Source organism: Macrobrachium nipponense, chromosome 20 (genome assembly GCF_015104395.2).
Source record: "Macrobrachium nipponense isolate FS-2020 chromosome 20, ASM1510439v2, whole genome shotgun sequence".
Lineage (NCBI taxonomy): Eukaryota > Metazoa > Arthropoda > Malacostraca > Decapoda > Palaemonidae > Macrobrachium > Macrobrachium nipponense.
The window spans coordinates 19,818,127-19,828,005 of NC_061089.1; the positions used below are offsets into that span (position 1 = coordinate 19,818,127).

Consider the following 9,879-nt stretch of genomic DNA (forward strand, 5'->3'; position numbering starts at 1 on the left):
ATGTCTTATTACACCTATCATAGCATCCATAATATTGTTTATACTTTTAACTTTGTGTCGGCAGAGTTGACAACTCCACCAAGTTACTATGTCACCCTGATACTTCCCCGCTCCTCAACCCTTTACCTGTCTTTGGGTTATTACTCACTCCGGCGCCTGGGGGCAACTGGAACTCCGGCACCACCGGAGTTCTTTTGGAGTCATAGTCCCTTTGGCCCGCCCGAGACGTCCCTACAAAGGTATACAAGGCCCCGGAGCGGGTAGTGACAGGGTGACAGGTATCGTACAATATACCTGCTACCGCCGGAGTTACTCCGGCAGCAGTATTATACAGCACGCAACCACGGAACCATTCCGAAGGTTGGTGATGATACTCATGTATCATTTGACTTACAGGTTACCTGTTGTCTGGAGGAGGGCTGCAACGCAGTGCTTCAAGATCCCTGTGGGCAAGAAGTCTGCCGGGCCCATGCCGGATGTGCGGTGTGCCTGGACGACTTCGTGGTCTGGCACCACGAAAACTGTTCGGTTTGCTATGCCTTAGTAACCGAAGCCACCTCTGAGGTATGTCATACTCCGGACTGTATATAATGATACAATGAGAATCAATAAGTTATATTTATGATACTGTACTAGGTTAAGTCTACCTCTAGTATTAAGTACTAATACTAACCCCTCCTACAGGGTTTGGAAGAGATTCGGGATGCAGCATTGGCCACCCTGAAGACTGGGTTGGCGGTTTTGGGATAAACTCCGCCAAAGGCCAGCCCTACATTTTGTCCCAGGACTTGTCCACCCTCGTCTTTCCCGGAGCGAAGAAGGGTTCGGTGGTGGACCCTAAGGTGGCAGCACCTCTGATCATGAAGATCCAGGCCGCGGTCGCACTTCCGGCAGACGAAGGCATCGCTGAAGAAGTCGCGGGGGACGTTGTGGCCCTCGACTTAGATACGGAGCCCATGACTATCGACGACATGGGCAATGGTAAGGGTGGTAGTGAGGCAGGTCTTTTAGGGGCCCAAGGGTTTTCCTTGAGCCCAACTTTAACTTCTACCCCTTCTACTTCCACTTCTTTCTGGGGATTAACTGATAGGCCTCAGTCAGTCAGACCAAAGTCTTCTTCAGTGGTCCCCAAAGTTAAAGCAAAAGTCCCTGCCGAGAAAGTCAGGAACCAGCCTAGTCACTAAGCCACCGGCTCACCATCCCGGAGCAGACAAGGCAAAAACCACTCCCCCATTAAAGGGGTCGAGGACCAAGGTTCACAAGGAGGAGGCTCAGTCTTCCTCCTTTGATCCTGATGCTTTTTCTGCCAGCAGTTTGCAGCAGGTGGGCAACGTCGTCGGGAACTTGGTCCAATCCAAGTTCCAGGAGATGTTCACCCAACTCTCTAACACGGTAGAAGCATTGGGCCAATCCATCCAATCCTTATCGGAGAGGATAGTAGCCCAGGAGAACGTAGCGGCGGGTATCCGTGACACTTTGGCAGCAGGGCAATCACAGTCCGGACAAGCAGCTCTACCTTTGCTCATGCCAGACTCGTCCAACCTCCCTCCGTTTAAACCGAACAACCCATGGAGGGTAGTGGCACACGCTCCATTTTCAGGGGGTATGCTGTCTATTGAGGGTTGTGGAACTCAAAGACTAGAGGACTTCGAGTTCTATCCTGAGGGACTCCAGCCCCCTTTCATTGGTTATGTCCGCTTAACAGATTCGGTCATGATGAGGGAGGATAAAGTCCCTAAGGAAACTGTAATCCTCCCCCGGGAACAAGCCCAACAAGCTTGGCTCCGGAACTTAGAGGAATGGAAGTGCTATAATACGAGGCTCACCGCATTTAAGAGTCCATTTTCCATCTTCACAGCTAATGAGGGCACCCCGCTGCTGCTCACCTTTAAAGTGGCGGAGTCCACTTACCAGGCAGCTATGAAGGATGAGCCCATGCCCCAGCCCCGGGAGACAGAGCCAACTTCCCTTTTGCTCCCCGGATCTGAGAACTGCTTCGTTGAGGCAGCTCCCAACTTTACCGTAGGCAAGCTCAAGCTGGACTGCGCTAATGCGCTGTTCAGCGAGAGGTTGCCTAGACTCTCAAGAGGCCCTGATACAGGCCGAGTACGACGCCTGGATGAGACTCAGTAGGTCCCTCAGTTCCCTGACTATGACGGAGATGACGTCCCTTGTCTACAGACAAGAGACGTTGTTTAAAGTCATGGTCAAGTCACTACTGCATACAATGCAGTGTGTGACTTATATGACTTCATCATAGCTCGGCGGAACTGTAGGAAGCATGTTCTGGCGGAGGCCACGATCTGCCACAAACCGAACAAACTGATCGCCTCATCCATATGGGGCACAGACCTTTTTCCCACTCCCGCGGTGAATGAGGTCTGGTACGAAGCTTTTGCGAGTTAACCAGAGCTTGAAGGTCCGGTGGGGACTCGTCCCCAAAAGGAAACCTGAGTCCACCGGATCGAACCCAAAATCCAAGAAGAGACCTAGGAAGTTCCAGCCCTTCCAGGCTCCTCAACAAGCTCTGATGTAGGCGGTTCCGGTACCCCAAGTACCACATCCGTCTACATCTAAAGCACAACCCCAACAGCAATTTGTGCTTTTGACACAACCGGCCCAGCAGCCCCAGGCCTCAACCTCCTTTGCTGTCTCTCCGGCCTATGATGCGATGTTTGAATCGCAGTCGTTTCAAGCGTTCAATAGGTTCGCCAGAGGCAGCCGAGCTAGGGGTCCCTCCCGTTACCGGGGCGCCGGAAGAGCCACTAGCCGGGGCAAAGGTTTCCGTGGAGCAAGCAGTGGACGCCCATCGGCAAACCAGTGAAAGTCCCAAGGTAGGAGGGAGGCTGTACCTCTACCGTCACCGGTGGGGATTCAGCAGTTGGGCACAGAGCATTGTGACCAAAGGTCTAGGGTGGAATTGGCTTCAAGGTCCTCCTCCATCCAACGCCTTCTATCAAAGGCCAACAGCGGAATTGATAGAGTATACCTAAGAACTTCTTCAAAAAAGGGTAATATCAAGAGTCAAGAACTTTAAGTTTCAAGGACGCTTGTTCAGCGTGCCAAAGAAAGGCTTAGAAAAGCGAAGAATAATCCTAGACTTGTCCCATCTGAACTCATTCATTCTCTGCGACAAGTTCAGAATGCTGACCGTTTCGCAGGTGCGGACCTTACTTCCCCGTGGGGCCGTCACCACCTCTATAGATCTTACAGATGCCTATTATCATGTTCCAATAGCAAGACACTTCCGTCCATTCCTAGGCTTCAAACTAGGAAAGAAGGCTTACTCCTTCAGAGCAATGCCATTCGGGCTCAACATAGCGCCCAGAATATTCACAAAGTTGGCGGAAACAGTTGTCCAGGAGTTGAGAACTCAAGGAATAATGCTAGTAGCCTATCTGGACGATTGGCTCGTATGGGCCACAAGTGTCGAAGAATGTCACGAGGCGACAGTCAAAGTCATCCAGTTTCTGGAACGCTTAGGGTTTCAGATAAACAGAACCAAGTCCAATGGGACTTGAAGTCTCATACCCTATCAATACTGCCGTTGAAAAGAAAAGAAATAGCCAAGGCCACGAGGCAATTTCTCAAGAACACTCAGACGTCCCGGAGGAACCAAGAAAGGATCTTGGGTTCACTCCAATTTGCATCAATCATGGACGTTCTATTGAAAGCCAGGCTAAAGGATATAAACTGGGTCTGGCGTTTAAAAGCAAACCGAAGATCCCGGGACAAGTTGGCTCCCATCCCGGCGATCTTACGGAAGAGGCTCTGCCCTTGGACGGAAATCAAGAATTTATCAAAAGCAATACCCCTACAATTCCCTCTGCCGACCTTAGTGATCCACACGGACGCCTCACTAAGCAGCTGGGGCAGTTACTCACAGTACAAAAAGGTACAGGGAACCTGGTCCCTACCATTCCGCCAGCTACATATCAATGTACTGGAAGCCATGGCAGTGTTTCTCACCCTGAAAAGGCTCCGACCAACCAGGAAGTCTCACATCAAATTGGTATTAGACAGCGCAGTGGTAGTCCACTGCATAAACAGAGGCGGCTCCAAATCGAGTCACGTGAATCATGTCATGATAGCCATATTTGCCTTAGCAGACAGGAACAAATGGCACCTGTCAGCCACTCACCTAGTGGGTGTAAGGAACGTGGTGGTGGATGCCCTATTACGCTCTGTTCCGCTGGGGTTGAAGTGGACGCTGGACAAGGAGTCATTCAAATGGATCTGTCAAAGAGTACCGGGGCTCCAAGTGGACCTCTTTGCCATGGAGTCGAACCACAAACTTCCTTGTTACATGGCCCCCAACCGGGACCCTCTGGCCTACGCCACGGACGCTATGGCTATAGATTGGAATATATGGAAAAGGATTTATCTGTTTCCTCCAGTGAATCTACTCCTGAAAGTCCTGAACAAACTCAGGAAGTTCAAGGGTCACATCGCCCTAGTAACCCCCAATTGGCCCAAAAGCAATTGGTTTCCCCTACTTCTGGAATTGGGACTCCGGCCTCATCGGATTCCCAATCCCAAACTGACACAGCTAGTACAAACCCGGACTGTGTCCGCTTCCTCAGGAATTCAGAAAGCCCTAACTTTATGGACTTCATGAAGTTTGTGGCTCAGAGGAATGCCAACATCGATCCTCAAAACATCAGATTCCTAGAATCTGACAAAAGAGAGTCGACCCTACGTCAATATGACTCAGCAGTTAAGAAACTAGCTATATTTCTAAAGGACTCAAATGCACAAACCATTACCACGAATCTGGCCATATCCTTTTTCAGGACGTTGTTCGAGAAAGGTTTAGCAGGAAGTACAATTACTACTACCAAATCGGCACTTAAGATCGTTCAATTTGGATTCAATATAGATCTAACAGATTCGTATTTTTCATCTATTCCAAAGGCTTGTGCTAGGCTTAGACCATCTGAGAGACCCAGGTCGGTCTCATGGTTTTTAAATGATGTCCTTAAATTAGCTTCTGAAACTGATAATAACTCATGTGATTATATAGCTCTCTCAAGTAAAACATTATTCCTAATAAGTTTGGCTTCAGGAGCTAGAATCACGGAACTGTGGGCCCTATCTAGGGAACCAGGTCATGTTGAATTTCTTCCCTCAGGAGAATTACTACTTTCTCCAGATCGTCAATTTCTAGCCAAAAATGAGGACCCACAAGATAGGTGGGCCCCATGGAAAATTATTCCACTCCCACAGGACCAGTCCTTATGTCCAGTTAACTCCCTAAGAGCATATTTAAGCAGAACTGCCCTGATATCTTCAGGCCCTTTGTTCATTAAGGAAAAAGGTGGTACTATTTCCCTAAAAGGAATTAGAAAACTAATTTTGTACTTTATAAAACAGGCTAACCCGGAATCCTTTCCACGGGCACATGATGTTAGAGCAGTAGCCACCTCAATTAATTATTTTCAACATATGAGTTTTGACGATCTCAAGAAGTACACAGGCTGGAAATCTCCAACAGTATTTAAATGCCACTATTTGAAGTCATTAGAGGCCCTTAAATTCCCAGCAGTGGCAGCTGGAAACACAGTTTCCCCTGACACTGCATGAAATAATAATGAGTAGTTATTAAGCCTATGTCTCTCTCGTAGCTCTTTCCCTCCTACCTGCCTCAATAGCATCCTTGCCTTAGCTCGATCGTTACTGTATTATACTTTACCTTGGATGGCACTTATGTATATACTGGTTATTTGTATTATATTGTATCTGGGCCTAGTTTCCCGTCATATACTTGTTGTTTGGTGTGGTTATCCAAGATCTAGTGTTCATTTGACCTCGTTGTGTAGATAAGTTTAGTTTTAAGGTTCATTAAAACTCCCTATTGTGCAGTATTTTTATTATTTGATGTAGGATTAACTTTTATATTATAGTATTTAATCCTATTTGTGTTTTAATTTACCTAGTATTATTTAACTATCTACACTGATCTTTCCAAGCTTGTGAGGGCCAATTCTCTGGGACTATTTCACGGAGCGACACAGGCTGAGCCCAGAAAAGGGATTTTGACGAAGGAAAAATCTATTTCTGGGCAATGACTTGTGTCGCCCAGTGAAATCCCACCCCTTCCTTTTTTCTTCCACACCCTATTTGGCCCAAGCTTTGGTGCTATCTTCAGGAATGAAAACAAAGACGCTAGTCGTAGTAGTAGCGGGTAGCAGGGCCTTAGATCGGCTCCTCTGTAGACGGGGGATTTTGAAGAAGGAAGAGACTAAATGGGAAGGGACCTCTGGTAGCGGTTTCCACTCGCCCCAGATACCATACCGACACCTTTGAAATAAAGGTGAGCGAGCCAGAATACTCTGGCATTACCATTTAACTTTTTTCTCTGGTATTTATAGAAATATTTATACCTTAGAAATGAGTGCTCAAGGGACATTTCACTGGACGACACAGGTCATTGCCCAGAAATAGATTTTTCCTTCGTCAAAATCCGTTTTGCAGGACACTTTTGGTAAAGAGGCCCCACACCAGGTTGGAAATATTCACTTTCAATTTCTCCTCGAAGGTACTGAAAATTTTCTAGAATTTTTTGTTTCTTAACCATGAGCATATGCATTTCTTCTTTCCATTGATGAGTGTTTTTTTTTAATTAGTCATCCTTAAATTGAGCCCAGTCTAGGGGCGTGTTTAACATCTGTTTAGCCCAGACTGTGAGGGTTAAGGTGCTGCTGTTGGATTGACATATCTGGGATTTGTGCATGACTCACAAATAGGATGTGTTGAAGTGATGGTTTTGTATTGTAAAAGTGCACATAATTGTTTTGAATGCATATTTTTGTAGTCATTTTAAATCTTGAATAAATTTGGTTACTTCATTCTGCATCATCAAGACTGGCAGATTTTATCTCTTTATCAATACACAGGTAATGTAATATTACAGATACTATCAGTATCTCTTAATATATAATGTAATACTGTACACTGTATACGTATAGATTTAGTGAAACTAGTCAAGGACTAAATTTTAAATTATGTCATTAGTAGCTGTTGAACATATTAAGTAGTATTACTTCATGATTTCATGTCTGACTTGTATCATATTTTCTATAATATTCTCTTTAGTAGTAGATATTTGTAACTTGTTTACCGGGTACTTATCAAACAGAACACTAATTTTAGTTTTAAGAAAGTTTATTTTTCTATATTTTCAAAACAGAATACTATATTCTGTTTGAGTTTTTTTATGTAAACATATGGTACTGGTGATGAATACGTATATGCTTAAATTATGTGTGTGGCTCTTGTAGATCAGTTTTTAGATTATACTGGATGAATTTTTGGAGTGGGCCTGGGATTTTATGGTCAAGTTATAATCTGTTGACATGATTTTTGATCTGCTGGACATTATTCTGTTTGTGATTGTTTCTTATTTTTCACTTGCTTTCCATTAATTTGTAGTGATTGACACCTCTGAAGTAACAAATCTGTAACTAGGAGTAGGCATGCAATGATAACCCCAAGTGACTTTGACAGAGAGCTTAAGAGCTGTACTAATATTATTAATAGGACTTAGTTTTTCCAGACCTCTGAGTCTCAAGTAGACTCTTCTCGGGCTGGTTAAGTGCTGTACTGAATTATCTGAAATCAGGGATTGAGTTATAATGCCTTGAGTTACAACTTGTTACAATTTCCTTCTCTATATGTTCCTTTTACCCATTCAATAAATATGAGCTTTTATCTGTTGCAAAGAATGGTTTGTAAATCAGGCCAGTTCTGCTTGAGATCCAGATAAGTGAGAAACTTTAAACTGTGTCCTGGCAATTTAGATCTCTGTCTGCAAAAATGCAACACAAACCACCAAACTTCACCACAGTGCCGTATGCTTTATTTATATATTGTATTATTAGTTTCCTTTTCTTTTCAGGGAGATGAAGTTCTGGAATCACTTTCCTTGCCTTTACCTTCTTCCTCTAATTTCATTCAATCTTCTTTATCTGGTAAATATGAAGTAAAAAGCTGCCCTCAGACTCATCTTGTAGGAATCCTGTATCTTGTAACTGTAGTAGAGAATAGGAAGATTCCTCTGAAGCTAGCAATTGTGGCTGTCATTTTTAACTTGACACTCCGTTATGGCCTTTTAGTTTATGTTTGCATTGTTACTGAACCGTAAATACATGGTAAGGATGTAAACTTATAACTGATCTGTATTAAACTTATAAATGATCTGCAGTTTAGGGGAACAATTTAAATTGTGTAACTTTTACAATTATTTTTTCATTGCCTTACTTTTCCATGAAACTGGAATGTGGATATGTGATGACTGGACAACGAAATTCAGTAATCTACTTAAAAGGATAAGTTAAGGGATTGCCACTATCAAACTTGCATGCCACCAAGAATATTATAGAACAGTTTTTGGAGTCAAGTTAACATGATGCATTCGTAACACTTACTACTAGTCTGCGTAAGATCTCAAGAGTTAAAGAGGATTTTTTGGCACCGTCAGTCAGCTTCCTTGGAAAGATAATTAGGTGTAGTTGACATAACCAATTTCAACGTATGTAATGTACACTGTCAGTTGAGAAATACAAATCCGACTAAGGATTTTAATATCCTGGAGTGGTAGGTGATGTTATATTTACTTCAGTCTCCAGTATGATCCATTAAGCATAGCCCAGCTCTCACTTGGTTTGTAGTAATACCAACATTAATGTCCACTTTTCATAAACTTTTGAGGTTTTTGTTTTGTGAGTTGGTTGATTTGTAGTTAGAAACACTAGGTTTAACTCCCAGGAACTGCCAATTTGTAACCTCTTATTTTTTTTAAAAGGCCCTTGCAGAGAGATAACATACTTCAGTAAAAAAAAAAAAAAAAAAAAAAAAAAGAATGCTAAGAAATGGCCATTTTTCAGTGGTGCTGTATTGTGAAACATGAAATCTCAGTAACGTTTTTGGCAGCATTGGAAGTTGCTAGAGTAATCCTTGAAGTAGGATGGTCATCACAGGGTTATTTTGTAAGATTTTATTCTTTAAAACTGAACCTTCCCTTCAGTTTATTCCAATGGGTTAAAAGAGTATCCTGCATTTTTTCTCTGCCCATGTGGTCTATATGTCCTAGTCTCTCCCCTTTGTCTCTTTAATAAACTTTTTTGTTCCTCGTCCATTCATCCACCGTTTTGTTTGCCAGCCCCTTTAGCATTGGGTGTTTAGTCTGTAACTTTCCTGTCCTTCCATACTGCTGTTCACATTTTTTAAAAGATTTATTTTCTTAAGGGCAGATGTCCATCTTTTTCCCACAGTCTTGGTATAGATTGGACTACTATAGGCTCTTTTAATTATGTAGTGGCTATACTGTTGTCTTAGAATATTTTGTCCCATTTTTCTCTCGACTGCTAGAAAGCTCTCAGTTTATGCTAAGCTCTTATCATGATGTGGAGCTTTCGATGATAGTACATTCCAGGAATTTGATTTTTCAGTTAATTTAGCAAAGATTGTGAATTTTTTTTTTTATAAAATTGCTGTACATTGTAATTTCATTGCTAAATTATCAGTATATTATCAAGATAACAAATTAAATGCAGTATGACTGATTAAACTTAACAAAACCTAAGCTATATAGCAGAATGTACTTGGGTTATTGTGTTTTATGAATATTAGAAATGTCTTGAAAGACTCACAAAACTTACAATATTACTTTTGAATTCCTTAGTGAAGCAGTCCAAAGTACTTTGGTAATACAGTACAGGATTATAACTTGTGAAGTTCCCCATCCCTATAACACATTTGTCAATACTTATAGCTTTTATCATATGGTTAAATACATTATATTTAACCATATGAATTTTCTCTTCTAATGTATTAAGATTTCCTAGTCTCATTTGAGATTAAAAGCAATCTGCAAACTAG

General features: G+C 42.8%; 1 protein-coding gene across 18 annotated transcripts in view; it reads left to right on the plus strand.

The window, feature by feature from the left end:
• Window positions 1–9,879, plus strand: part of LOC135222782 (popeye domain-containing protein 3-like) — a 482,284-nt gene that overhangs the window by 420,969 nt on the left and 51,436 nt on the right. For 9 of the 18 annotated variants that reach the window (XR_010316355.1, XR_010316348.1, XR_010316360.1 and 6 more), the window contains one exon: window positions 7,898–7,970. The exons of the other annotated variants lie outside the window; for them this stretch is intronic. The gene's annotated coding sequence lies outside the window, so the exon portion shown is untranslated. The remainder of the gene's footprint in view (window positions 1–7,897; window positions 7,971–9,879) is intronic. 18 annotated transcript variants of the gene reach the window in all.